This window comes from Panthera pardus, unplaced genomic scaffold (assembly GCF_024362965.1).
Source record: "Panthera pardus isolate Hobbes unplaced genomic scaffold, ASM2436296v1 HiC_scaffold_15, whole genome shotgun sequence".
In the NCBI taxonomy this organism is placed as follows: domain Eukaryota; kingdom Metazoa; phylum Chordata; class Mammalia; order Carnivora; family Felidae; genus Panthera; species Panthera pardus.
In genome coordinates, this window is record NW_026526710.1 from 12,039,717 (window position 1) to 12,067,583 (window position 27,867).

At 49.0% G+C, this 27,867-nt stretch overlaps 3 long non-coding RNA genes across 3 annotated transcripts; 2 read left to right on the top strand and 1 right to left on the bottom strand.

Moving 5' to 3' along the window:
* Positions 1-750: 750 nt before the first annotated feature.
* LOC109277507 (uncharacterized) lies at positions 751-15,916 on the bottom strand. Its single transcript, XR_002085181.2, has 3 exons — positions 15,796-15,916; positions 9,944-10,045; positions 751-846 (listed from the first exon to the last, which is right to left on the bottom strand). It is a non-coding gene; the product is annotated as an uncharacterized LOC109277507 (long non-coding RNA).
* LOC109277508 (uncharacterized) lies at positions 1,626-2,494 on the top strand. Its single transcript, XR_002085182.2, has 3 exons — positions 1,626-1,847; positions 1,927-2,160; positions 2,197-2,494. It is a non-coding gene; the product is annotated as an uncharacterized LOC109277508 (long non-coding RNA).
* On the top strand, positions 11,133-27,319 carry LOC109277506 (uncharacterized). The gene is made up of 5 exons (XR_002085180.2): positions 11,133-12,217; positions 14,753-16,562; positions 21,039-21,390; positions 24,722-24,868; positions 25,697-27,319. It is a non-coding gene; the product is annotated as an uncharacterized LOC109277506 (long non-coding RNA).
* Positions 27,320-27,867: the final 548 nt, after the last annotated feature.

Here is a 27,867-nt window from a genome sequence, read left to right on the forward strand (position 1 = left end):
AGATAATGCATGGAACGCTCTTAGCCCCTTGCCTAGCTGTTCCCCACAGCCACTCTTATTGCTGTTGAGGTGAAGACTGATGATGGTTGAAATAAGGAGAGAGCATAACTCCAGGTTCTGATCATCCTGAGCCTATGATAAACACAGTAGTGCAACTAATGGCTTGACCGACTGCAGTTCATTTCTTCCCCTGCATTTCCCCATACCACCTGGAGGGGGCAGTAATAAGTCACCAGCCTGTGACCTAAGCAACGAACGTTCGGAAGATTCAGAAAAAGTCCTCTGCTGAACCTCTTTCTACGGGTTTCAAATCACGAATCCTGTCATTGGATTTCTTTCCTGCGCCCATCCCCAACCTGGCCCCTGCCAACGTTTTTAAAAGGCTGATAAGTTGAACACATTCTCCTCAGCAAGTGCCAGTCTTCTATCTAGCCTGCTGGGGTTAGCTGGCCTCCCGTGTAAATTTTAATGCAGGTGTTCAGTTTTCATTGTTTGCTGTGCACGTGGACCCTACTCTAATGGGACAGTATATCTCACTTTTATGGAGTAGACGTATGCCAGGCTGCAGACTGGCTTTTCTCTAAATCATTCTCTCGCGCTGGATCCCACTTTCTAGTATATACCTGTATTTCTTTTTCAGGTTTTATTTTTAAGCAATCTCTACACCCAACGTGGGGCTCAACCTCACAACCCCGAGGTCAAGAGTCGCACGCTCTACCGACTAAACCAGCCAGGCACCCCAGTATATACCTGTATTGATATGCGCAACAAATGTTTATTGAGCACCTAGTATGGTCCTGCCAATGTGTTCTCCACAAGGGAAGGCAGGTATTGAACTTTCAGTGCCTAGGAGAAGGCAGATATGGAACAACGAATTACACAGATAATAAGTTAAATTAAAATGTCACAAAGTTATTATACTGCATTACACTATGCTATGATCTAGTATGCAAACATACACAAATACAGGCACACAGAGAAGTATGGGAAGAGATAGAGCAAAATGTGACTGCTGATTTTCTTTGGATGATGGGTGTATTGAACAGGATTCTTTCAGTTGCAAGACTCAAACGCAATTTAAACTCAGTTAAGTAGGGAAAGGGATTTGTTGTCTCGTGTATTAAGCTGAATGATATGAATTGTCTTTGGAGGGAGGGGGGTCAAAAGTTGCCAACTGTTGGAATTGCATATGGCTCAATTTAATAACTGAAAACTCTATTAAAAGACTGGCTTCAGGTGTAGTTGGATCCAGGTGCTCAGACACTGTCAGAAATCTCTCTCTCCCTATGTCTCAATTTTCCTTTCTTCTGTGGAGTTGGCTTCATTCTCAGGCAAACTCTCCACACACTGAGGCAAGACTGGCCACTTCCTGCTCCCAACCTCTTTGCAACTTAGGACAAGTAAAAAGAAAAAAAAAAGAAGAAGAAGAAAAGCCTCTTTCTCTCTGATTCCAGGGAAAGTTCTGGGCAGAGCTCTAATTGGCCGGGATTGGTTGTGCTCCCTTCCCTGAACCAATCACTGTGGCCAGGGCTGGGATGCTCTAATTGGCCATTTCTGGGTCACGTGCTCCTCCCCTCACCCCACCCCCACCCCCACCCCCAGCCTGGGGATGGCGTCAGCCGCTAATTAGCTGGGTGGAGAGTGGGACATGTATGGTTTTAAATTTGAGCACGGCTACTAGATGAAATGGAAAGACATGGCTGCCTCAGAAAGATTTCAAGCAATTTTTTTTCTTTATTCTTTTTTTTTTTTTTTTTTTTTTGCCTCTCTACGTTTCCTAAATTTCTACAATGAACATGAATTACTTGCAGAAAAACATTCTCAAGTTATTAGAAAGAAACCCAAAGGTATTGAAAATGGAATTTGGACGCGAATGTGGCCTGGCGTTATTCCAGGCCAATAATGGCTTTCTGTGTTATCCTCCAGGTACGATTTGCATTTTAACCAGAGTCAAAACACCGTGACTCCAAGGAGAGTGTAATGAAGGAATTTAGGGCACAGAGCGAGCCCAGGAGGCCCTGGAGCCCATTGTCTGCCTTCTCTAGGGCCATATTGCCACGAGATCCGGTTGACCTTGAAAAGCTTTCATGCGGATTAAATCAACAACCTCAGAAGTGGTGTTTATCTCTGAAACTCGGTTTCCTCACCGGCCAGGTGAGGGTAATAACAGTTCCTTCCTTACAGGATTGCTGTGAGATTAGCGAGCCAGCACAGGTAAGCACAGCCCTAAAACAATGGTCACCCCGTTCCTGCTCCTCCAGAAGGCCCTCTTCCCAGGCAGGCCGTGGGGGACTGAGCAAAGCTGAATTCAAAGCCAGCCCTGCCATGTACCAGCTGTGTGGCCTCCCACAGGACATGAAACCTCATGGCATCTGAGTTCCCTCGCCTGAAAACTGGGCATGAAATTATTCTCGGTGCAGAACTGAGAGAATGTGGCAGGGTAGCATTAAAAAAAATTTTTTTAAGTTTATTCTGAGAGAGATTGAGAGCAGGAGTGGGGGAGGGAGAGAGAGAGAGAGAGAGAGAGAGAGAGAGAGAGAGAGAGAGGGAGAGAGAATCCCAAGCAGACTCTGCACTGACAGTGTGTAGCCTGATGTGGGGCTCAAACTCATGAACCTGTGAGATCATGACCTGAGCCGAGATCAAAAGTCAGACAGTTAACCCCACCGACTGAGCCACCCAGGCACCCCGCCAGGGTAGCATTTTAATAAAACAACTTGATGCTTAGCGGACACTCTGTAAACGTTTGCTATTGTTCCCTTTCTGGTGACTTTTAACCTCTTTCCCAGAATCATCAACACAGATCACATCCGTGTAATTAGAGACCGTGTTTTAGAAATATATTTACATGCATAACTATGATCATTACATAACACAGCGAGATGGCAAATTCATGCAGAATCAGCAAGTTCCTAGGCTAGGATTTTAAAGATGTTGATTTACTTCTTAAAAATTTTTTTAAAGCTTATTTATTTTGAGAGAAAGAATGTGCACAGTGGGGTCGGGGAGGGGCAGAGTGAGAGGGAGAGAGAATCCCACCCACGTAGGCTCGAACCCCTGAATCGGGAGATCATGACCTGAGCTGAAATCAAGAGTCAGACGCTTAACTCACCAAGCCAGCCAGGCTCCCCCGATTTACCTTTTCTATTTAAAAAAGATAGGGGCGCCTGGGTGGCTCAGTCGGTTAAGCGTCCGACTTCGGCTCAGGGCACGATCTCACGGTCCGTGAGTTCGAGCCCCGCGTCGGGCTCTGGGCTGACGGCTCAGAGCCTGGAGCCTGCTTCCGATTCTGTGTCTCCCTCTCTCTCTGCCCCTCCCCCGTTCATGCTCTGTCTCTCTCTGTCTCAAAAATAAATAAAAAACGTTAAAAAAAATTAAAAAAATAAAAAAGATATACATCCAGCTGTTCCAAAATGCTAAATTACCAAAGGTGTTTACTTATAAAATTTTCTGAAGCATGACTTGGGGGCTGATATTTCACACCTTGAGTTGTCTGTCCATCCATCCATTCATCTTTCCTTTTCTTCCTTCCTTTCCTCCTTCCTTCTTTCTTTCCTGCCATCCTTCCACCCATCCATCCATTCATGAATCCATATGGCCATCCAGTCATTCATCCATATATCCCATCAATCCATTCATCTGTTCATTCACCCATCCATCCACACACACCCCCACCCCCATTCATCCCTTCAACATATAATGGATGCTGTGTGCCAAGTCCTTGTTCTGGATGCTGGGCACACAGTGACAAATAGGACAAACACGGTTCCTGACCTCACCGAACTTACTCCAGGTTCCTGGGAAGCAGAACGTGACTGAAAAGGCTGAGGCTGAGCACTGATCCGGGGACTCAGCTTGGTCCCCAGGGGGGTGAGGTGGTCCTCTGGGACACCAGGTGAGTCATTCTCTGCGGTGGAAGCCCCTCCCTGCAGGTGGATCCATGAACCACCCAGGAATGGTCAGCGTGGGTGGGATTTTTAACAGGAAGAGGTGGATGTCCTTGTGTGCAGGGGCCTTGAGCCATCAACTGGCATGTTCACGTGATGTCACTTTTTTACACCCGAAATTTAAGATTGGGCTTATACCCATTTAAAAAAATTTTTTTTAACGTTTATTCCCTTTTTGAGAGACTGAGACAGAGTGCGAGCAGGGCAGGGGCAGAGAGAGAGGGAGACACAGAATCTGAAGCAGGCTTCAGGCTCTGAGCTGTCAGCACAGAGCCCGACATGGGGCTTGAACCCACGAACTGTGAGATCGTGACCTGAGCCCAAGTCAGACACTTAACCGGCTGAGCCACCCAGGCACTCTGGGCTTATACCCATTTTGAGTAGACCCTCACCCTCCTGAGTTTAGCTTCAACTAATCTGAATGGGGTTTTGTTACAGCCAGCATGCCCTTACTGCAGCCCGTGAGGATTATTTTGCTTAATCTTTGTACCAGGACTGCGAAGCTGGATCTGTTACTGACACCAACTTAGAGAAGAGGAAAGACAATCTCAGACAGGTGAAGTGGCTTGGCCTGGGTCAGACACTCAGAGGCGGGGCTTGTGCCCAAGTCCTAAGCTGGATTTGAAGGCGAATGTAGGGGAGGGCACTCCAGGCGGCGTCAATTGCGTGCAGGGGTGCTGGGAGAGGGCCCACGGGCATTGCCTTGCAGTTCTGTGCAGGGAGGAGATCGAGGACGTGAACTAGGCACACAGATCTGATCGCCGCTCTCCCCAAGCACATTGGGCCCCTGTGTGCTGGAGAATGCCGACCTAGAGGAGGGTTACTCCACACTGCCCCATTATGAGCACACACCACACTCCCCCACCCCCCGCTACCCTGGCGGAGGCTCGTGCAGTGACAGCTCTTATGACAGCCTGGACCAGGGGCCTTTTTCTGCAAACAGATTACATCATTACCTTGAGAGACGCTGCGTTGTGAGCATGACAGTTTTATGGCCTGTAGATCCCTACAACTGGAACCATCTGGACTTTTAAAAGCTTGGTAATGCAACAGCATAAACAGGCCTCTGCGCGAGTCTCACTGCGTGCTGAGATTCAGAACGAGGAGTTTGCCGTCGGGGAGGCAGCCAGGTCTGATGAGGACTCAGGCTCTTAAGGGTTTAGGCAGGGTGATTTGCTGTGCAGCCCCAGGCAGATGTCTCCCCTTTTCTGGGCTTCACTTTTCCTCCTTACTGAGCCTGTTTTCTCAACGCGTAGGGAGGCTTGGAATGAGAAACGATACGCGTGTTCTTTGTTCAAACCACCCCTAAGCCCCTTCTCTCAAGATCCCAGGGCTTCCCACCATCGTGCCACCCCCAGTTATGGAAACATCGGTTCCAAGTGGCTAGGACGTGATGTGTGTGCCCAGGGTGACGGGGATGCTCACAGCAGAGCTCCGTCTGAGGCCCTAAGTGATCTGCACGAAGGGAACACACAGACGTAGCTGCAGGAACGCCGGCACGCACCGGGGGCGTGAATGAAATATTCTTCTTAAAGGCCAGGCCTTCCCTCCATCACAGCACAGGCCTCCTTGCCTCCAGCCCAGGTTTTCGGTACCTGACCTGAAGGAGACCATGAACAGACTGCTTTCAGGCCGAGCTGATGGGCCGTCTGTTTTCACGTTGTCACCCGGAAGGACAGAGTCCAGAGACATTTCCAGGGTGGTATGTGGGGGATTGGGGAAGCTTTCGAGCCCCCAGAGCTCAGTCGGGGGAGGAAGGCAGAAGGTGAATGGTGACAGACAAGTCGATACCATGTGGCTCATGAGGTTCTGCGGCAGCGACCCACGTAGCAAGCAGATTAAGAAGAATGATAACAGGAAGTTATTGTCAACAATACAATTGTGGACACACGGCCACTCTCATGCCTCAGTGTATAAATTGGTCCCTGTAGGGAAATTTTGCCGTAGATACTGAGAATTTAGAATGTCCAGACTCTTTGATCCAACTATTCACTACTAGGGATTTATCCTAAGGCAAAAATTGGACAAGTGCAAATATTTGTATTATAGGGTCACTTGAAAAGCTCACACAAATGTCTGACCAATGAGACAGATCTTGTAAAATATACTTCTGCCCCGCAGTGGAATATATACAGCTATGTTGTTTTTTTTTTTTATGAGCCTGACATCCTGACATCCTTTCCTAGGCATAGAAATGATAAGGCTATTTCTGTTTTGAAACGTGGAATGAAATGATGTCAGAGGGGGGCCTGGGTGGCTCAGTCGGTTAAGCTTCCGACTTCAGCTCAGGTCAAGAGCTCACGGTTCGTGAGTTTGAGCCCCGCCTTGGGCTCTCTGCTGTCCGCACAGAGCCTGCTTCGGATCCTCTGTCCCCCTCTCTCTCTGCCCCTCCTCTGCCCATTCTGTCACTCTCTCAAAAATAAGTAAACTTAAAAAAACAAAGATCTTTAAAACATGATGTCAGAAAACTAGACTCCATTCACAAGACTCTTACTTTTCTCCATCCCCATGGTTTGCTCACAGAGAAGGTTCTTCTCGTTCAGCTTCCTGGACGTCATCTTGCCCAAAGTTCCCAGATCTTCCCAGGGGCTCCAAGCCCTGCTGGAAGTGAAGGCTTTGTTTTCTGAACTTCACTCTCCTGTTGTGTTTCATTGTCTGCCTGGTATTAAGGTGAGCTATGCCTGTGCCTTCCATGCCTTCCTGAACTTGGCTAGATCCATGTCTGAAACACCTTTGATCTCCAGGGCATGGATAATTGTGGGGAAGGAGTAAATGATGCCTAGCACATTCTCTAACATGAGAGAGAAGTTTATGTGAGGCCCTGCAGCTAATTTCTATACCAAATGCCTTAGTGTCACTTGATATTCTGGCTGGTGTTGCTTTGAACTTGCCCCATGTCCTCATGAAGGTCAGCACCAGCTCCTGCTTGCTGTGATGCCTGTGATAAAGAATCCACAAATGTGTGAAACCGCCAAACTAAAGGGGGAAGGAAGAAAAGGTGCTGACCTAAGTAACTTTGGAAACATGCAGAGTCTGAGAGACTAAAGGATACCGGAATTGAAGAATTACGTGAATGGATGGTGCATGGTGGGAACCAGGCTTCTCATTGTTGAAGTATAAAATGAACAAGGGTAGGAGGCTAGATGATTCGTGTGGTAATAGATTAGAGCTGGGGACATCAGTATGAACTCATGTATAGCTTAATATATGTACATGCTGGGGTTTTTGTGTGTGTTTCTTTTTTATTTTAGAGCAAGTGTGAACAGGGGAGAGGGACAGAGGGAGAGAGAGAGAGAGAGAGAGAGAGAGAGAGAGAGAGAGAGAGAGAGAGAGAATTTTAAGCAGGCTCCATGCTCAGGGCGGAGGCTGACTCAGGGCTTGATCCCATGGGAGCCTGACCTGAGCCAAAATCGAAAGTTGGACACTCAACCGACTGAACCACCCATGTACCCCATACATATTGTTACACACAGAAATATTTATATACACTTGTGTATATGTAGGTCAGCGTGCTGACAGACAGTTCCTGCTCTTCACTGAGAGGGCCTAGAAGCAATGACACCCCAGTAGCAACACAAACATCTAAAGCCCAGGTCTTGGTTTAAAACCCCATTCTCCCATAAAAGGAACCAGGGTTTATAGGAGAAATGGCTGATTCAATGACCAGGACGGTAAATATGCAAGGTGAGCCGGGAGCACCTTATCCTGCCATACTGTAAGAATGCGCTCCAAACTAAAAACGAAAAAGAAATTGGGGTATGTCAAAGGAACAAAGGAACCAACTGAGAAGCTCCCAGGGGCCCAAGCTGGGACAATGTGAACCAGATAAATAAAGAATTATTGGATTATAACTCAACGTGTAAAACAAATAGCCATGAGTCCATATTGATATAAATAAATGATTGAATAACTTAAATGGGAAAGAGACACAAGTATCCCATGCGGAAGAATTCCAAATAATTTATGTAGATACTCTGCCCTCAAGGAGGGGGAGCATAACTCTTCACTTCTCAAGTGTGGGCCAAGTGTGGGCTCTGCACGTTAACTTCCCTCCAAAGTGTACAGGATGGAAAGGAGGCAAATGAGCACCTTGGCAGTGGAGAAATCTGACAGACACTACCTCAGCCAGATGGGATCAAGGCCCACATCAGGGGTCATGTGTCATGTTAATGCTATGTATCCTTGATATGATGTGATGAAAATTTTACCTCTCCAGTCTTCCTCTCCAAAACCCATAACCCCAGTCAATTCGTTAAGGGAAAAAAATCAGACAAGGGTGCCTGGATGGCCCAGTTGGAAGAACGTGCGACTCTTGATCTCATGAGTTCGAGCCCCACGTTGGGTGTAGACATTACTTAAATAAACGAATGAGAACTTAAAAAAAAAATTTTTTTTTGGTACTAATAGAGACATTCTACAAAATACCTAACCAGTACTCCTGAAAAGTGTCACGGTCATCCAAAATGAGGCAAGTCTGTGAAACCTAAGGAGACATGGCAACTATATGAAAGGTGCCATCATGGATGGGATTCTGGATGCCAAAAGGGAAGTTAAGTGAAAAGTAAGGAAAATGTGAATAAAATATGAAGTCTGGTTAATAATTAGGCATCAGTATCAGCTCATCAGCTGTAACAAATGTACCATATTGAGGTAAGATGATACTAATAGGCAAAACTGAGCGAGGATACGTGGGAAGTCTCCGTACTCTCTTCTCAAATTTTCTGTCAGTGTAAAACTTTTCTAAAAAAGTTCAGTCTATCTTTTAAAAAATTACCAATTAGGTGCAGGTAAAGAATGATATCTTGGGTTTTCCTTAGTTAACTTTCTTTGTTTACTGTTGCTGTGAAGCGTTTTCATGTATGTGGTGGCTACTTCTATTTCTTCTGTGGATTGCCGATTGTCACGTTGTAGGGTTATTTGTTATGCGGCATTATTGCAGCCATAGCTAACTGATACAATCTTACTGAATTCCTGCAGCCCTATGAAGTATTATTTGTCCCCTTACAATTATTCAAATATCCATTAAACAGACGAAGCAATGGAGACCCAGAGAGACTAAGTCATTTCCCCAAATTCGGACTCAGTGTCTCACCTAAGCTTTGAACCCACGGCTGTCTGACTCCAGAATTTTCTGACCACCACGCTATACTGTGAAGTACCATGAGTGATGATGGCAGGGGGAGGGGAGGGAATCCTGACAGCTAGTTGGGCATCCAGTGACGAGCTTTGAATTCTGCGCTTTCGTGTAGGGATGCCAGTATGCCAAAGAGGGGCACCATGCAGCTAAACTAGAAATGATAGAGGATATCCTCGGGGCGCCTGGCTGGCTCAGTCGGTGGAGCGTGCGACTCTTAATCTCAGGGTTGCGGGTTCAAGCCCCACGTTGGGTGTAGAGATTACTTAAAAATAAATCTTAAAACAAGGAGATCCTCGAGTGGCTGCCATGAGAAATGGCTCGTGAGGGCACCAAACTTCCTGTCCCAAGCAGGGGGGCTGGGGTAAGACACTCCAGACTCTGCTGAGAACAGCAAAATGGGCTCTCTGGAGTTGTGCCTGGAAGAAATGTGATTGTCAGGTGCTAGCAGGCAGCACAATCCCATGCCATACATTATCATAATTTAACGTCAAGGCTCTGAATACTGGAGCCAGGAAGCACTATCTCCTCTCAAGAATGCTTAACCAACGCCCAAGATGTGGGGGCCCCCCCTCACTGGCCCCTGCCTTCCCAGGGCTCGACCTCAAGGAGCTGGACTGAAATCTGAAGGTTCTGGGCTCAAGAACCAGGTTTGACTTCTGGCCCGGCTGACTGTGCTGTGCGGCCTGGGGCAAGTCAGCTCAGTGCTCTGGTCCTTGGTTTGTTCATTAGAAAATGAGAACCGTAGCCCTTGCCCTACTGACCTCACGGAATTTTCCAGTGGATAAATCATAGTACTGATGGTTACCGCACACTCTCCACATACCAGAATTTTGCATGCATCGACTCTTTGAATACTCACAGCAATCTCAATGGGCGGGTGCTTATACTATCCTCGTTGTACAGATGGAAAAACAGGTCTGGAGGCAAAAACAGACTTGTCACTTGCCTGAGGTCACCCAGCCTGCAAAGATTAAGTCAGAATTTAGAGCCCATCTTGTTCACCAAAGAGGATGTCACTCACCATATTCCCATATGATGCTAGACGGAAAAAAAGCTTGAGGGACTTGGGACCCTTGGGGAAGAAATTGGCGGGGGGAGGGGGGGCAGGCTGGAGAAGCAGGATAGGGTGGGCGTGGTTACCAGCCAGGGCTTGGTCCTTATCGCCGGTTGGGGGTTTGGAGAAGCAAGGTGCAGAGAGAAACCAGCCTGAGTGGACAAAGCTGGCAGAGGGGACAAAAGAGAGTTGTGGCAGCTGCCCAAAAACAATGCAAATCTGGTGAAGACAGAAACACCGGAAGGGGAGTTTTAGGAAGCTCTGCTCACAGATGGGCTCTGTAATCTCCATCCTCTGGCCTCCGCTACACCTGCAGTAAAATCCCCGGGTTTTGCCAATGCCTTAAGAGGTGAATCCAGGTGCGCTTTGGATTTTGACAGCCTGAGACTGGCCACAGAGTGGCCAGGGGGCCGACCCCATTCCTCCGCCCTAGGCTCCTTGGCATGAGCCTGCCTCAGGCCCAGGACAGCCCCAGGGAGTCCGCAGGCTACGGTTTCCAGAAGCTCTGGCTCTGAGGCCATCAAGGACAACAGATTTGTTTTTTTTAAGTTTATTTATTTAGAGAGAGAGCGCGCCGCAGGGGAGGGGCAGAGAGAAAGGGAGAGAGAGAATCCCAAGCAGGCTCTGTGCCGTCTGCCCAGAGCCTGATGTAGGGATCCATCCCACAAACCGTGAGAACATGACCTGAGCGGAAATCGAGAATCGGATGCTCAACCAACAGAGCCACTCCTGCGCCCCAAGGACAACAGCTTTTTAAAGGAGTTAACTGTTGGGGCACCTGGGTGGCTCAGTCGGTTAAGCGGCCGACTTCGGCTCAGGTCATGATCTCGCGGTCTGTGAGTTCGAGCCCCGCATCGGGCTCTGTGCTGACAGCTCAGAGCCTGGAGCCTGTTTCAGATTCTGTGTCTCCCTCTCTCTGACCCTCCCCCGTTCATGCTCTGTCTCTCTCTGTCTCAAAAATAAAAACGTTAAAAAAAAAATTTTTTTTAAAGGAGTTAACTGTGCAGGCGTAGCATCCTAGCTGGGTCCTGGCCGAGGTGTCTTCTCGAACAGATGTGAGTTAGAGGCCCAGTCAGCCTTCTCTTTCCCTTCCTTTTACCTTTTTCTTGGCCATTCCTTCTTTCTCTTTCTCTCATTTTCTTCCTTCCTTCTCTCTCGCTTCCCATCTCCCCCTTTCCCTCCAGGTCCCACTCTCTTGGACAGCAGGATCCTGGTGAGTTGTTTTTTTGTTTTTTTGTTTTTTTTCATCATCTCATCTGGTAAAAGATGGATCATTCACCTTCCATTCTCGGGGTTATTTTCTAAGCGTTTCTTCCACGTAGCTACACAACCTTCTTCCTTGTTAATGGCTACGTGATGTGCCACCAAGTACTCTCATTTGCATAACGGGCTCCCTGTTGTGGAACACTAGGTAGTTTCGAGGTTTTGTATCCTTACAGGTGAAAGTATTCGTTTTTTCTGGTCTGCCGTGTGTGGGGCTCGTGGGTCCAAGTTAAGTGGGGGCCTGGGAGGCACGAGGTAGATGATTGGCATGGGGTGGTAGTTCGTCCAGGAGCTGCTTCCTGCCTGCCATCATCCCCAGGGCAGCTCTGAGTATACAGCAGGTGCCTCACGAATGCTCCCTGAGGATGCCTCTCGGCCTCTATTCCTGCACCTGGCATACTGCCTCAGTGCGCTCTCCATTGAAGCGTCCTCTTTCCCACCTGGCCGTGACCTTCCATAGCCTTTTTATCTCTATGTCCCCCGTGCCTGGCACCAGGAAGCCCCTCAGGAATGGAAGGGAAGGAAACAAAGTAAAGGAAGAGGAAGCCAGAGAACGCTCACTTACTCTGGCCACCCCTCATTAATAGGGCCTGGGATTGCCGTGGGACATTAGTGACAGAACATGTTGACATTGTGTAATTTATTAGCCTGAACTATACAAATTATACCTTCCCCCAGGATGCCCGCGACGAGAAGCTGCTTTTCATGAGTTTATCCTGGGGACTCGAATAAATAAGCAGAGAAACAAAAAAACCTCATGAATTTTTTAAAGAGCTTATTGGAATCAGGAGAAAACCTGGTGTTCCGGGTGCAGAAGTAAGTATCCAATAGATCAGCATTCATTTCTCTTTACCCTCTGAAGTCTTTTTTAATCCTCTTGCTTGCCAGTGTTAATCCGTGTTTTTCTGTGAATTTCCCTCCAGATCGGCAAGCGAACAATACCCACCCAGGGGGCCTCTCCCCATGCATTTCCCACCACACTGGGGGAGGGGGGGGAGGCCAGTGCCTGGTGAAGGGTGGGCCTTGGAGCCCCAGAGGTGCTGTGACCCCATCCTCTGCCTGCACCTGTAGGGAGTGAGATTAGAGGTGTGGAATTGCCGCGCTGAGAGCCTTGGTGTGCTCTTAAAAAAAGCTTCTTGGCTACGAGAAACACCTGAGTTGATCATCCCCCAAATGTCAGCCTCGCCGAAAGTTAAGCGGTTTACAAGGTCTTGCTGAGAAATTCCATGTATTAGAAGCTAATAGAAGGTCAGCATTTTCCATTTCGATATTTTTTTTCTTCCTGCTGCCCAGGGTCTAGGTAATACTCCCTTTGGCATTTTGAAGACGCTTCTACGAATTGTGGCATGGTAGCTAAGCGCTTGATGGGATTTACCCTCCCAAAGCCTGTGAAACAGAAGTTGTTATTATGCCCATTTTATAAATGAGGAAATTGAGGCTTGAGTGGAGAGGGGTCCCTTGCCCAAAGTCACACACAGCAGGTGATGGAGCTGGGTTCTGTCTGATGTCTGTCGGAATCCAAAGCCCATGCTTCGATGCATTATGACTTCTTCCTCTACTCGGCACGTCGGGAATGTCTCCTCCCCTCCCTTCCCCTCTGCAGACGTCTTCCTCGGTGGTGACTCCGTAATCGATGCTAGCAGCCTGAGATCCAAGTTAGAGAACTGCAACCTTGAATAGGCACAGTGGACATTCCATCTCTGGTTTCCTGTAATTTCCTGCAGCCAAGGTCAGTGAACTATAGCCCTTGGTCCAAATCCGGCCCGCTGCCAGTTTATGTAAATAAAGTTTTATTGGCACTCAGCCACGCACATTCATTTACACATGGTCTGTGGCTGCTTTCAATGCTACAAAAGCACAGATGAGTAGTGGGACAGACACCATATGGTCCACAAAGCCTAAAATATTGACTTTCAGGCAGTTAGAGAAAAAGTTTTCTGACTCCCACAATGCAGAGTTGTCAACGTTTATTACCCCAGAATCTAACGTGATAAATGATAACATCAGTCCTGTGAGTAGATGGCATTTTTGGAGGGCCAACTATGAGCCAGGCATTCTGCTAGTTGCTTTCGGGGGATGATCTCCTGGAATCCTCCAACAATAGCATCGAGCAGGTGCTCCAAGAGGTGAGTAACTGCCCATAGTCACAGTCACGGGGTCTGAGACACGACCCTTGAGCTGTCTGGCAGTTCATACACTGCAAAGTGTTCTACAGCAATAAAGCACCGTTTCCAGATTGTCTACCCAGTGCCTGGCATCATGCTGGATGCTGGGATGCAGCGTGATACATGACAAGCAAGGGACGGTCTCCATCCTTGGGAAACCCGTGGACTTATGGGAAAGACAGGCCTCCATCTAGATCAGCTGGCGAGATGAGCAGTCAAGAGCTCACAGGAGGAAGAAGCACTGAGAAGGTGAACTTCGAATTAGGTCTTTCATGACGAACAGAAATGTGATCATTGAAATAGAAGAGAGAGAAGAACACCCCAGGGACAAGTTAAGCAAAGGCTTGGATTGAAATAATTGCCGGGCACCTGAGTCCAGGGTGAGTGAGGGGCAGAAGGGAGCAGAGGGTGGTCACAAACGACAATAGGACTTGTTCGAGACTGGAAGAGGAGAGGTTGGGATGTGATGCTGGGGACTTTGAAAATGTGTTTTCCTTCTCTTATCTAGAAAGAGCCTCAGGTTTTGCCATCCCTTTTCCATCTGGTAGGTAGTAGATGCTCAAGAAATGCTTCCAAGAGTCAAATGTCAGCCCTCTCAACAGGGAGCAAGCTTGCATTTGTCTGTCCTTGCGGGACGCTCACATGGCAGCAGGCAGCAACAACCACCCAGGTGACAATGACTCATGCACCTGGGACCACCAGGCTTCCAAAGAGTTTCAAGTTCGAGGTTGACTCCATTGGGTCTCTGGAGAGGGGCTTTCCAGAAAAGTCTCCTACTTTCCTACCTGTGCTCAGATGGCAGGACAGGGGTCTTGTGCCCTGAAAGAACTACCCTTGCATCATTGATCATCTGCTTGGGTTGGGTGAGGAGATGGGGAGAGCCCGGCCTTTGGGGTCATCACCATCCCCCATCCACCGTCCGTAGGTTTCTGGTGTGTGACCTTGGGCAAGTTCCCTACTTTCTCAGAGCCTCGGTTTTCTCGTATATAAAATGGAGGCCATTCCTGTGTCATGGGGTTGTTATGACAAGTACAGCCTGCCATATAGTAAAGGCCCAATATTTATGATCGGTTATTATTTTTACTATGATTAGCGATCAGATTTCTGTATCAGTCGGCATTTGCTGCCATTATGCCAACAGTCTGTGTGATTTATAAAAGCATTTATTTTTTGTTTCCTCTCACAGTTTCCTGGATCCGTTGGGGACGGCTCTGCAGATTGGGTTTAACCATCTCCCTTGTCTTTTATCCTGGGACCGGTGCTCACCTAAGACATGCTCCTCTGAAGGCAGGGAACAGAAATTTCAAGAGAGGCGAGTGAAAACTCAGGCCCCGCCTAAGGCCTGCGCTCAGAACTGGCCCACAGTTATCTCAAAATATCCCATCGGCCAAAGCAAGTCACACGGCCCAGCCCAATAGCACGGGTGGAGAAAGGCGGAAGAATTGTGTCACTCCCACAGCTGCCAGGATTCCTAGCGCGGCTGCTGGCCATATGATTCCACCACCTACCCAACATTGCCTTCCGTATTTCGCACAGAAGGCTGTCTCCAATCACAGAGCATCTTAGAGATTGGTGACTGTCCATAGGACACTGTATGTTTTGTATCAGTGGGGTTCGGACGAGGCAGTCTCTAGCTGAATTTCCGGACCAAGATTAATTTGCTGCTGGAATGTGAAGACAGCCACCCTCACACCCCCACCGCGGGTCCAGCGTGAGGGAAAATAACGAGACAGCCCCCGTGTTGGATAATGACTGCCCAAATTCCAATACTCAGGGCCCAACATTGCCCGTTCAGTTTCCTCTGGCTGAAATTCTTGGTTGTTCCGCTGCTAAAACCAGGGTGGCTACTTACTCTGGGCACCAATGGCTGTTCTTAGCCATATTGATAAACAAGGCTTCCAAAATCATCTCAATACCAGGAACAGTTCATTTAAAACAGAAGCAGCAACACCACCAATGACAAAATCGACAGGTCAGTCATGTGGCGTCCACCCTCGCCCAGGGGAGCCTGGTGATGAGTTGAGGAGTATTTTTGGACACGGACAACAGCAGGCCTGGCCCAGATCCACTCATTCCTTCAGCAGAGCTTCCCAGGGAGTTCCAGTTATTTCCCAATTTGTTCCAGCCACACCACCTTTTGTGGCTTCGTTTGGGCATTGAGGTCATCGAGAGATGATTGACTTGGGCAAAGCGGAGAGTAGGGGGAGGAAAGATTCTTCACTTACTCACCCACTCCCTAATTGCTGAGTGTCTTCAGGGTCCTGAACTGGGGGTTCAAAGCTGAAGGAAGCAGAAGGTCCACTGCGCTGGCCGTTTAGCGCGGCAGATCCTCCTTCCACGTATCTTTTTTAGGGTAGGTGGTTGGCTTCCCATCAGCCCCCGCGCGGCAGATGATTGGTTCAAGCTAATCCCGGCCGTACGATTCTCTTGCGGATAATTGGTTGAGGAGTTAGCCTGTGACCCAGTTCTGCCCAATGAGAAGTGAGGGAAAAATCTGTCCGTGGCCTTTGAGAAACTTACCCTCACGACTAAGGAGGAGCTGGAGGAAGGGGTGGGTGCTGCTCCCCCGCGTTTTCAGTATGTGCAGGTGTGACAGCCGCACTTTTGACAGCCATCTTGCCACGTGCCGCAAGGTAAGAGATGAAACTCGCTCCGGCAATGGCAGAATGGAGAGATGGGGACTATATCCTCACTGATATCATTGAGCTGCTAAGTCTTTTTTTTTTTTTTTAATGTTTTTATTTATTTTTGAAGGACACAGAGAGACCGAGCATGAGCAGGGGAGGAGCCGAGAGAGAGGGCGACACAGAATCCGAAGCAGGCTCCAGGCTCCGAGCTGTCAGCACAGAGCCCGACGCGGGGCTCGAACTCACGAACCGTGAGACCATGACCTGAGCCAAAATCGGCCGCCCACCGACTGAGCCACCCAGGCACCCCGAGCTGCCAAGTCTTTAAGTGCAAAGGCCACTCTATCCTTGGACTTCCCACTCTGCGGGGTAAGAGGTTTCCTCCAGGATAGGTGGGGGTTTCTGTTATCCGCATCCCAAGGCTTCCTACTTAATGCTGCAGTATTATTGTAGAAACGTGATTTATCTATAAAGGAGCAGGCGTGGAGAAGTGGGTTAACTTGTCAGCTGGGAAACACGGGAAATAGGTTGTGAACCCAGGACTCTCTGCCTCCAGCCGTCTGTCCGCATAGGTGACCTTATAGCTGGCCTCTGAGAATGCGCATAACAGATGTGAAGCATCCAGTATGGGCCGTGCTGGATGCTGAGGGGGTAGGGAGCTCATGCCCAGAGAGAATGGTGAAGAGCCTATCAGAAGAGCAGAACACGGCGGTGCCTGGGTGGTTCAGTCAAGTTGAGCATCGGACTTCGGTCCGGGTCATGATCTCGCAGTTCTTGAGTTGGAGCCCCGCTCATGTTCTCTCTCTCAAAAATAAACAACACATTTAAAAAATTTAAAAAAGAAAGGAAGAGCAGAACATGACAGGTGACATGCTTTGCTAGTGCTGGGCTCCAACCCCTCTCCCATCCCCCGTACCGTGCACAGCAAACGGCCGCATTACCTAGGATCATTTGGTCCAGTGGAAAGCACTCCCATTTCACATTCAGATTAGACCTGGGTTCGAATCCTGCCTCTGCTACTCCTTAGCGCTGTGACACTGGGTATGTCCCACCACCTCCGAGTCCGTTACCTTGTGGTTCTGAGGACTGGACGTGATGAATGCACATTGCCGGACACTTGCAAGATGCTCAGACGAATGATAACTATGAGGACGCTTATGGCAGGATTATTACGAACTTTGAGAATCACACCGCAAAAGGAGTGCGGTTCTAATGGCAGGAAGACCCAGGTCCCAGTCCCAGCTCCGCCACGATGAGCTGTGTGACGTCAAGCCATCCCTGCCCTCTCTGGCCCATTTACTTGCTCCCATCTGTAGAATGATGGGGTTTGGCTTGGCCAATTGTTTTCAAACTCTGCTCCATGGAGCTCTAGAGATTCACTGGCTCCGTAACGAGGAAGAGGCCCAGTAGCTGGAATGGGGCGCCACCCGCCCCCCCCCCCCCGCCCCGCTTCAACCCCATGGTTCTTTTGTTATTTCTTTCATGGGACTGGGTTTTCTGGAAGATGCTCTTTGAAGAGAGGCTTCTGTTGCTTTAATTTCAAAAAAGAAGAAGAAAAAGGCAGCCTGAAATACTCCAGATTAGATTACTAAATTCCTTCCATTCATTCAGTGGTTGACAATGTGAACTTTGGAGTTCAACCCACCCGATTTGAAGGATGACTCTGACATTATCTACCTTCGTTAACTTGGGGAAGCAAATGATTTCCTGAGCCAGTTTCTAATCATCTGCCAGCCATTCCTGGGAGTCTCTTTCCCCTCATCTCTGCCAGCAGGAGGTGTTCTAGCTCTTTAAAATGTTTGCCAGTTCAATGGGTACAAAATGGTGTTTCATTGTCACTTTACCTTGCATTTCCCTGACTTGTGGAGAATTTAAGCACGTTTGCCTGTATTTATTTGTTGGCCGCTCAGATTTCTTCTGTGAATTCTCATCCTTTGTTCATTTTTCTATTGGATCATTTGTCGCTTGTTAATTTGTGAGAGCTCTTTACTATAGTGTGGACATTACCCTAATACGGTATGGATTTTATCTTTTACCTGCGTTACGGCTCTTTTCTAGAACGATCACTTGTCCTTTTTTTTTTTTTTTTTTTTTCGATCCTATAATAATGATTCCCCCACTGCACTGTCTTGTGAGGATTAAAACACGAGTAGAATTCCTGGTATGTGGTTCGGTAACTTATTTTTATTACTTACAAGCTTTGGTGCGGGTACAGGATTCTGGAGCTATCCCAATGTGTGTGTGCTAAAATGCCATTGGCCGAAGCAAGTCACACGGTTGAGCCGAGAAAGAGAGAGGAAGCACCGTGGTCACGTGGGCATGGGGAGGGATAAGAATTGCGGCCACCGTTGCATTCTGCCACAATGGTCCGGCACAGAGATCAAGACTGCAGGTTGTGGAAACGGAAAGACCTGGATTCTGGCACCTCTGGCTGCTGAGATTGCCACACCTCCCCCATGGCCCCCTTGGCTTGCCTATACCAGAGCCGTTTTCCCACAAGCCTTTGTTGTCAGCCAGCTGCGGCCGCCAGAAATCTCTTTTCAACGTTGCCTTCCAGCTGCTAATACCCTCTTTCTCTTTCAAGGATATTTGCATTAAAAGATCCTTGCTGCCTTTTCTGATGACCAGGGAACACATGCTCAGTGCACGGTGATCCAGCAATATAGATAGAGATCCAGCTCCGTGACTCTGCTCTGAGTGGAGACTTTCCTCTGTTCACATGTTCTTCCAGACGGTCCTTCTGTGCCCATCTGAGATCTCTTCTCTCTGTCAAATACAGGCTCATGCTTTACACGCGTACCCTTCGCACTTAACAATAGCGTGAGTGCTCTCCTGTGAAGAGTGTGGTCAGTGGCTAGGGCTTCAGAATGGTCTAGAAAGGAGAATACCAAAATGCAGATTCCCACACCTCATTCCTAAACAGTCCATTTTGAAAGGTCTGAAGGGAGTCCAGGAACCCGTGTTTTTAACTAACTGTAGATCCACAGGGCAGGTGACCCTTGAATAATGCAGGGGTCGGGGCACCGTGCACAGTCTAAATTCCACATACAACTTTTGACTCCCCCCAAATTTATTTATTTTTTTATCTATAATTTTTTTTCTGTTTATTCATTTTTGAGAGACAGAGACAGAGCACGAGCAGGGGAGGGGCAGAGAGAGAGAGAGGAGACACAGAATCCGAAGCAGGCTCCAGGCTCCGAGCTGTCAGCACAGAGCCCGATGTGGGGCTTGAACTCCCGAACTATGAGATCATGACCTGAGCTGAAGTTGGACACTTAACTGACTGGGCCACCCAGGCGCTCCGACTCCCCCCAAATTTAAATACTAATAGCTTACTCTTGTCCAAAACTCTTACTGACCACACAGCACACGTGTTGTATATTATATGGATTATATACTGTATTCTTACAATAACGTAAGTTAGAGAAAAGAAAATGGTATTAAGATCATAAGGCAGAGAAAATACATTTACAGAACCATACTGTATTTATTGAAACACAATCCATGCAGGGGCACCGGGGTGGTTCAGTCGGTTAAACGTCCGACTCTTGGTTTCAGCTCAGGTCATGGTCGTGTGGTTTCATGAGTTCGAGCCTGCATCGGGCTCTGTGCAGGCAGTGCAGGGCCCGCTTGGGATTCTCTCTCTCTCCCTCTCTCTCTCTCTCTCTCTGCCCCTTCCCCCTCAACCTGTCTCTCTCAAAATAAATAAATAAAACTCAAAAAAAAAATCCATGTATACGTGGGCCCACACAGTTCAAACCCCTGTTGTTGAAGGTCAACTACATTTGTATTTTTTTTTTTCAACGTTTTTTATTTATTTTTGGGACAGAGAGAGACAGAGCATGAACAGGGGAGGGGCAGAGAGAGAGAGGGAGACACAGAATCGGAAACAGGCTCCAGGCTCCGAGCCATCAGCCCAGAGCCTGACGCGGGGCTCAAACTCACGGACCGCGAGATCGTGACCTGGCTGAAGTCGGATGCTCAACCGACTGCGCCACCCAGGCGCCCCTACATTTGTATTTTAATAGGACCTCCTTGCCTGGTGCTAATTTTGGGTAACAATGCGGGGAGGTGGGGGTATATCCAATGAAAGGAAAGACATGCCCGAGGACACCTGCCTTTCCCAGAGGAAGGAGCCTACACTGCCTTCAAGCCACAATTTCTTTGCCATCCGCCCAGGTATGGCTCCCTAAGCAACCAGGGAACCATTAACCCGAGGTCTGATACTTCCCAGCTTCATGTCCTTACCAAGCGACCACCTCTCTGAGCCTCAGTCGGCTCATCTGTAACATGGGAATCCTACTGAGTGTCAGGGCCATCGAGAGAGAGGCAGTGACTTCACACGTAGCAACACCCGCTTGGGGGTTGGGCTCTGGGTAGATCTTCCAGAAACAGAATCTCCCTTCCCCCTCATGAGATGAGCAGAGCAGGGACTCACTGGCCGGCTTGGGGGAAAGCCAGAGAGTCCCCGAGGGGAGCAGCAGCCACACCAGGTGTCTTGACGAATTAATTATGGGAAATTAGGGCAAGTCAGGTTTCCGCCTCCAGGAATCTCACGTTAAGGTCGGGAGGATAGTGCGGGATTTTAATCATTCTCCAGGGGCTGGAGACGAGAAAGGCTCTTCCTGCCGGGACAGATGATAAGTAGGGGAACCAATCAAAATATGCAAATACAGCTGAGGAAGAGGCTGGGGACACCTCCAGAGAGTGCCAAGGCCTTTTCTGGATGTTTGCTGGCTGGGGACTCTTAACCCAGCGTACAAACCTGAGAGAGGCATTCATAACTCCTGACCTCAATTCTCTACCGTCCCCTGTATCCTCTCCTTTTCCGATGTGACTTTGCAGCGGCTGCCATTAAGAAGTAGAATCTGTTTCCTTAAAAGCCCTTGAACCTGGGCTAGCCCTGGCACTTGTTTTGACCTCCAGCATATGGCAGAAGTGGATATGGTGGCTCCCAGCACGGGGGTCACGAGGACTGGGATACTTCCCACCCTCTGTTTTGGAATCTTGACCGACCTCCGTGAGGACCAGCCTGAGCTAGACTTCTAGAGGATGGGACACCCCCGGATGACCCCCAAGTATGTAAGAAAGCTCAACCCAGCCCAGCCAGCGGAGCCACCGACACGACTCCAGCTGTCCTCGGACCCATCAGTGAGCCCGGCTGGGGCCAGAAGAACCTCCAGCTGACCTACAGACAGTGAGCAAAATAATCGTTTATGGTTTTAAGCCAGGAGCTTTGGAGTAGTTCGTTAGGCGGCAATAGCTAACCGATACAGTGTATGTGTGATATAATGATGTAAGAATAATAAAATTGTAGGAAGAATGATCACATACCACATCGCCAAGGACTGTGCAGGTGATGCTCCCTGTCTCTATTTGTATCGGTATTTAATGATCACAATGACCCACCTCATCCGACGGGGGAGGGAACTGAGGCTTGGTACAGGTTTGCCTTAATTGTCTGTCGTCAGAGGCCAGGATTGGAACTTAGCTCTGACTCCAGAGTTTGCCTTGTACTGTCTCCTAAGGGCACTGACTAATCCACAGAGAAGCTGTTCCCAGGGCAAGGCCAGGTTCCCCAGGCGGCCCGGAAGGCCCCCCACCCCATGACCTAGCCCCCCGATTCCCCCTTTTGATGCTTCTCCAAAAACATCCATACTTTTGCCCCAGCCATTCTCTCTCCCTGGGGTTGACCTTCCTTTCTTTTCTACCCAAAAAACTCTTATGCGACCTTCAAGACCCAGCTCTGTCTCACTCTTATTGACTCTTAGATACAAGTCATAAAAAGTCCCTTTTTCAAATAGGCACAGCCCCGAAGCACAGTTGATGTCCCACGTGAATGGAACTCCAGAGGTGAGGGAGGAAGGAGAGTCCCAGTGTGGTTGAGACAGCTGTTCTGTGGTGTTCTCGAGGGTCCCCCGTCCCTGCCATGTCTTTGCTCTGTCAGCTGCCCTCACAGCAGGTTGCAGGAGAGCGGCTGTAGACCTGGCTTGGCATCCAGACCCAGCCACGTCCAGAGAAATCAGAGGGTTATTTCTTTTTAACCTTGTGTCTCATTTTGAGAGTCAAGGAGGCCCCTCCGTGCAGCCTCCAGGCAGATTTCCCTCAAGTCTCCTTGGCCAGGACTGGGTCATGTGTCCTTCTCCGAGCCAATCGCTGGCAGGAATAGGATTGTATCGCTATCATTGACTTTGACACATCCAGTCATCCCTGATGGGTCAACCACCATGGCCATGAGCCATGTCCTCAGGAAGTTGCCTTTGACTCTTGAGGCTGGAGCAGGTGCCTCCATTGGGGTTCTCAGAGCTTGCCAACCTTGCCCATTATAACACAGCAGGGCCCCTAGAACGTGGCCTCCTCCAGCACAGCTGGGGTCGCCGTGTGTTACAGGGGCTGCTTCTTTGGTTAGAGGGCCTGCATCCCCTGTAACTTAGCTCTATCATCCTCGTCCGTTGTCTCCTGCACAACCCCCCCCCCCCCGTGCTCCCACGCTTAGAATTACTTACCCGACATCCTGCGCCAAATATGAACTTCATGACAGCAGGTGTTGTTACCGCCTCCTTTGCTGTATCGTCAGCCCCCAGCAGAGTCCCTGTCCCACTGAAGTGCCCAATAAATATTTGTTTTGCCCATGGCTTATTTGCTAAGACTGGAACTCTGGATCAATGCAGGAGAAGGAGCTGCAAGAGAAGTATTGGGGTGTCACCTTCAAGGGCACCTTTATGCAGATTTCCACCAGGAATGGCTTGAGCCTCAGCTGGATGCCCACTGAGGCTTCACCAGCCACGCGGCACCATCACTTTCATGGCCCCAAATAATAGTCAACAACTGCGGGTGTACATGGCTCACAAAGGGTCTGCCCACGTGTTAGCCCTCTGCTCCTTACAGCAACTCCCAGAGCCATGTGGGAACCTCATTTTGTAGATGACTCCTGGAGGGGTAAAGGGACACACAGAGGCTGGGCTGTTAATTGCCGGGGCTGAGATTTGCGTCCTGAGTCTGCGTTGATTTCAAACTGGTGCTCCCTCTGATTCATAAAAAAACACCAATGGGTTTCCAGCTTCCAACTCTGGCACCGTCTAGGTGGCTGTCCTTGGGATAACACGTAACTGTTGACCACTGCCTGTATGATTTTGTGGAAGAAGCATTTTTTTTTTCTCCCTTACAATAGCAAAGAAATTTTATTAAACAGGGTGTTTTGTACTGTTATCCAGCAAATATTCACTCTCCCCTCCCTGGTCAATGAGGAGAGTGCATTTCCTCGGCCCATGGATGTGGGGCTTGGCGATGTGGATTGATTTGGCCAAAGGAATGTGGGCAGAAATGATGGTGTGCTAGTTCTAGGCAGTGGCCTTAGGAATGGCAAGTTTCTGCCAGTACTTGCTCTCCCTAAGAGAACAGCATTTCCAGATAGGAGCTTCTCCTTCACCCTGGAGCCCAACAGAGAAGACACATGGGGCAGACCCAATTCTGACCCGTACCCTTCAGATATATGTAAGTGAAAAGTAACTCTGTTGGAGCCCACTGAGATTTGGGGGGATGTTTGTCACACGGCTTTATCATAGCAAAAGCTGACTAATACACTCTGTTCCTGGATTATGCAAAGCCTTTTCCGTGCATTAGCTTATTCGGTCCTCACAACAATCTCCGAGGGGAGTACTATCACATTTCTGCTGATCTGTGACTCCTTTTGTCCATCCCTGCATCAGCAGAGCCTAGGGCACTGCGTGGCACATGGTGTAGAGACAATATTTTAGAGAACATTTTTAGATGAATTAATAAAGTCAAGGTAGGAACTGTGTGGCACTTTCCTGCTTTGTGGCCAATACCTGATTGATAATGAACTGCTATGCAGCAGGCACTGCTGACGTTGGTTTAAATAAGAAATTATCCCACCAAATAGTTATCAAGCATCTACTTCAATCCAGCATTGTTCTAGATGCTGGGAATAGAGCAGTGAACAAAAGAGACCAAACCCCTGCCTTCCTGGGGCTGAAAATCTACCCGGGGCAAGATAGAAAACAAATAAAATATATATAAACCCACGATACAATATAGTCAGTAATCACTGTCATGAAAAAACAAATCGGAGCCAGGAAAGGAGATGAAGAGGGACGAGGGTAGTATTGTAGTTTCTAACCAGGCAGGGAGGGAGGGTCTCTCGGAAGGGGTGGCTTCTGAACGAAGACTTGGAAAAGGTGACTGAGAGGCATGAATGTCCGGGGGAAGACTGACCGGTGGAAATAACAATTATTAATCCATTTGATGGATGACTAAATGGGCTTGGAAGGATAAAATTACTTGCCCATCGTCAGATGGCAAGTGGCAGAGCTGGGATTTGGGCCAGTTTTCTGGACCCAGGTAACCCGACTCCAGTGCCTATGCCCTTAACTACTTAATAGAGGGTCTTAATGGTGGTGGTGGGGGGGGGGGGGGGGGCTCTGACCTAGCGGTGGGTCTGGGAATCCTTGCGCTGATCCCAGGGCCTCCACCCTGTGCCCTGAGTCGTATCTTCATCTGCCTTTCAGCCGATGACAGTGGGAAACCACTTGGGTTCCTGATGGATTCAGTGCTCTCCAAATGCTCTGCCGTATTAGCCGTGGAAATGGGCTTTGTCTTGTCCAGGAGTCATCGCTTGATGAAATGAACAGGCACTCAACCTCCCGAAGCCAAAGGTGATTTAAAAACATTGCAAGAGCCAGCCTTAGATGAGGCTTATGCAAACAATCTCTTTAATTTGTTGGGAGGAGGTGGGGGGGGGGTCTTTTGGCTCCCGGGGCCCTGGGTTCCCACCGTAGGCATCTGGTAGGTCAGCGTCCACCACCTGCCCCAGGATCCTCTGCTGCTGGTGCCTAGGACCGAGGTTAACCTGGAGAGGAGAGATGGGGTCCAGATGCTGTCTCCCGGCTGCCAGTGGGCAGAGGCGGAGAACACGGCTCCTCTGGGTTGCCAGACCCCAGCATGGTGCCCAGCACATGGTCGACACTCAGTATAGATTTCGGGTCAAAAAACTTCTGCTTGGCACAGTTTCTCAGAAGACAAAGCAGATGCAGCCAAAAGAAACCCAAGCAATGGATTCCAAGGCCAGGGACTGAAGATGTGTCCCGGGGGGGGGCGGGGGCAGGGGTTGGGGGCTGCCACAGGTGTGCTTGCCTACTCTATCCTGCCGCCTTCAATGAGCCTGGACAACTAAGAGCCTGGCTCCTTAAAAAAGAGACCCCTTAGGCTTCCCCTTTAGGAGTCTCAGGGGGCCTCCTAGGTTGAATGTCCCCATAAGAGACACTGAGAGAAGAAGCAGATCCTTGGGAACAGGAGTAGGAGAGGGTTGGGAGCCGGGAAGGGAAGGAAACCAGCACAGTCTGTGTTAATAAGCTGGTAAGGGCCGTGGGCAGCCCCACTGGGGGACTCTGGGGCAGACAGGGTATAATGTGCCCAGAGTTGTCCTACCCCAGGACGAGCACCTGGTGCATTTACCCACTTAGTGTCATTTGCCAATTCCCCAGCTCTTACGGCTGAGACCCAGGCTCGCACAAGAAACTACTGCCCTTTAAGAGACTGATGAGTGCACGGGAGTATGGGCCAGACAGCGACAGCAGCAGCCACAGAGGGTCTGAGGGTCTCCTCCCCGCACCATGAATGCAGTCCCAGTGGAGAACATCTCTGATCTCCGGAAAAGCCCTGCCCATAGGTGGGGAGAGAATGAACTTTGGAACCACGCGTCCTGGGCTCAAATCCCAGCTCTTGGAGGCTCACCGTCTACTTTCTCTGCTGCCGAAGACGGTTTACACCCAGCAAAGGGAGATCTCAGAAAAGGCTGAGCCTGAGTGGAGGGTGTGGAGGTGGCCTGGTTATTCTTAGCAAGGAACGAAGAGAGGCAAAAGATGCTTTGGGCTGCCAGGGCCACATAGCACCTTTCAGAGGGAGCAGCCAGACCACAGTCGTTCCTGGCTCGCCAAATTTGGTTGGAAATTCTTTCCACCCCAGGCAGCGGGGAATTCAGGGAATTCGGGGTGGGCCTGCCAGGGCCTTCAGAGACCCTTAAATAAAATTTCTCAGCTCTGGTGTCAGAACAGTGGTCAGACGTGATGAGGGCTGTTCGAACAGCCGGGCCTGGCAAGCAGGACCCCGGAGGCTGGGCTCCTGGCCCATCTGTAGTTTTCCTTCCCGTCTGAAAGCTTTGATTCATGCAAGGGCCGGCCCAAGGAGGGTGAGGGGAACTGAAAAGGTACGTGTCCTCAGAACCAAGGAAGAGGGAAGGACATTGCCACCACCTTGCTGACGCCCCGGCTTTCAAAGGTTCAGGAAGAGCTGAATGGCATTGAGACCATTGGCTTTTTGGTCCAAACTGTTGTTGCCCTCCAGGAGAGAACAAAAGTCCTTTTCTAGGGCACAGACTCTGTGGGTAAGACAGAGGGTAAGGGGTAAGAGCACAGCCTCTGGACTCAAAAGAGTCCCATTTCTGTCACTAAGAAGCTGTGTAGCACTGGACAGGTCATTTAACATGTAAAGATTAATTAAAAGGGAACCTCACTAAAAGGGAGTCAGGAGGCCAGAAGGGAGTCTGGGGGGAGGGGGAGAGTATCACTCAGATACCAATTTTAAGAAGAATTGTCAATTACAGACTCCCAACAGAATTCAGGAAATTATCATCAATTACAGGCCCCAACAGGGAGAGATGTACATTACATCCCCTGTAAGAAATCAACTATCCCAGCAACTCAGCTAGTGAGAAACTGTCCTGAACTCTTGCTTTGTTTAAGGGCCTTTCATGCAAAACAACCCCACTAACTTCCTCTTTCTCCATAAAGCGTTTCTTTCCTTTGTTTGTTGCACTTGCCCCTGGTTTTACTGTTTTGCAACTCTCTGCTATTCCCGAATAAACCCATTTTGCTGATAAGATAACCTCTGTTCTTCAGATGAACAGATGTTGCCGTGCCTCCGTTTCCTCAACCAGTCATCCCTACATTATGGGGTCGCTGTGAGGATTAAATGAACATTCAGTTCTTGGAGCAGAGCCTGGTTTACCCAAAGTCGTTGGTAGATAGTAACCCACGAGTCTGGCACAGGAAAGTATTCCATTAATAGCAACTATCCTGCGTACTGGCTGCTTTTCCATCTGTCCAGTCTGTCGTAGAGTGTTTAAGGCTTGCAGACGTGAGGTGGCTCAGTCAGTTGAGTGTCCGACTTCAGCTCAGGTCATGATCTCCCAGTTCGTGAGTTTGAGCCTCACGTCAGGCTCTGTGCCGACAGCTCAGAGCCTGGAGCCTGCTTTGGATTCTGTGTCTCTCTCTCTCTCTCTCTCTGCCTCTCCCCCACTCATGCTCTGTCTCTGTCAAAAATAAATAAACGTTAAAAAATTTAAAAAAAGAAAAAGACTTGCAGACGTGAAGGACAGGTCTTGCAAACGACTCAGGTTCGTCATCTGTAAAATAGGAATAATCGTAGGAGCCACTTTATAGAGCTGCCATGAAGATTAAGTAAGTGAATTGAAGCTCCTTCACCACAGTGCCTGGCACACAGGAAGCACATGGTACTTACTCATTTTTGTTACCACTTGTTACTTAGTTTGGCTAGAATTATTCATCAATCCCCTGCTCAGTCATCAAACACTTCTGTCGCAGGCTTCAGCTCTCGGAGAAAAGTCAGATGTGCTATTAGCCTCCACAGGCGAATT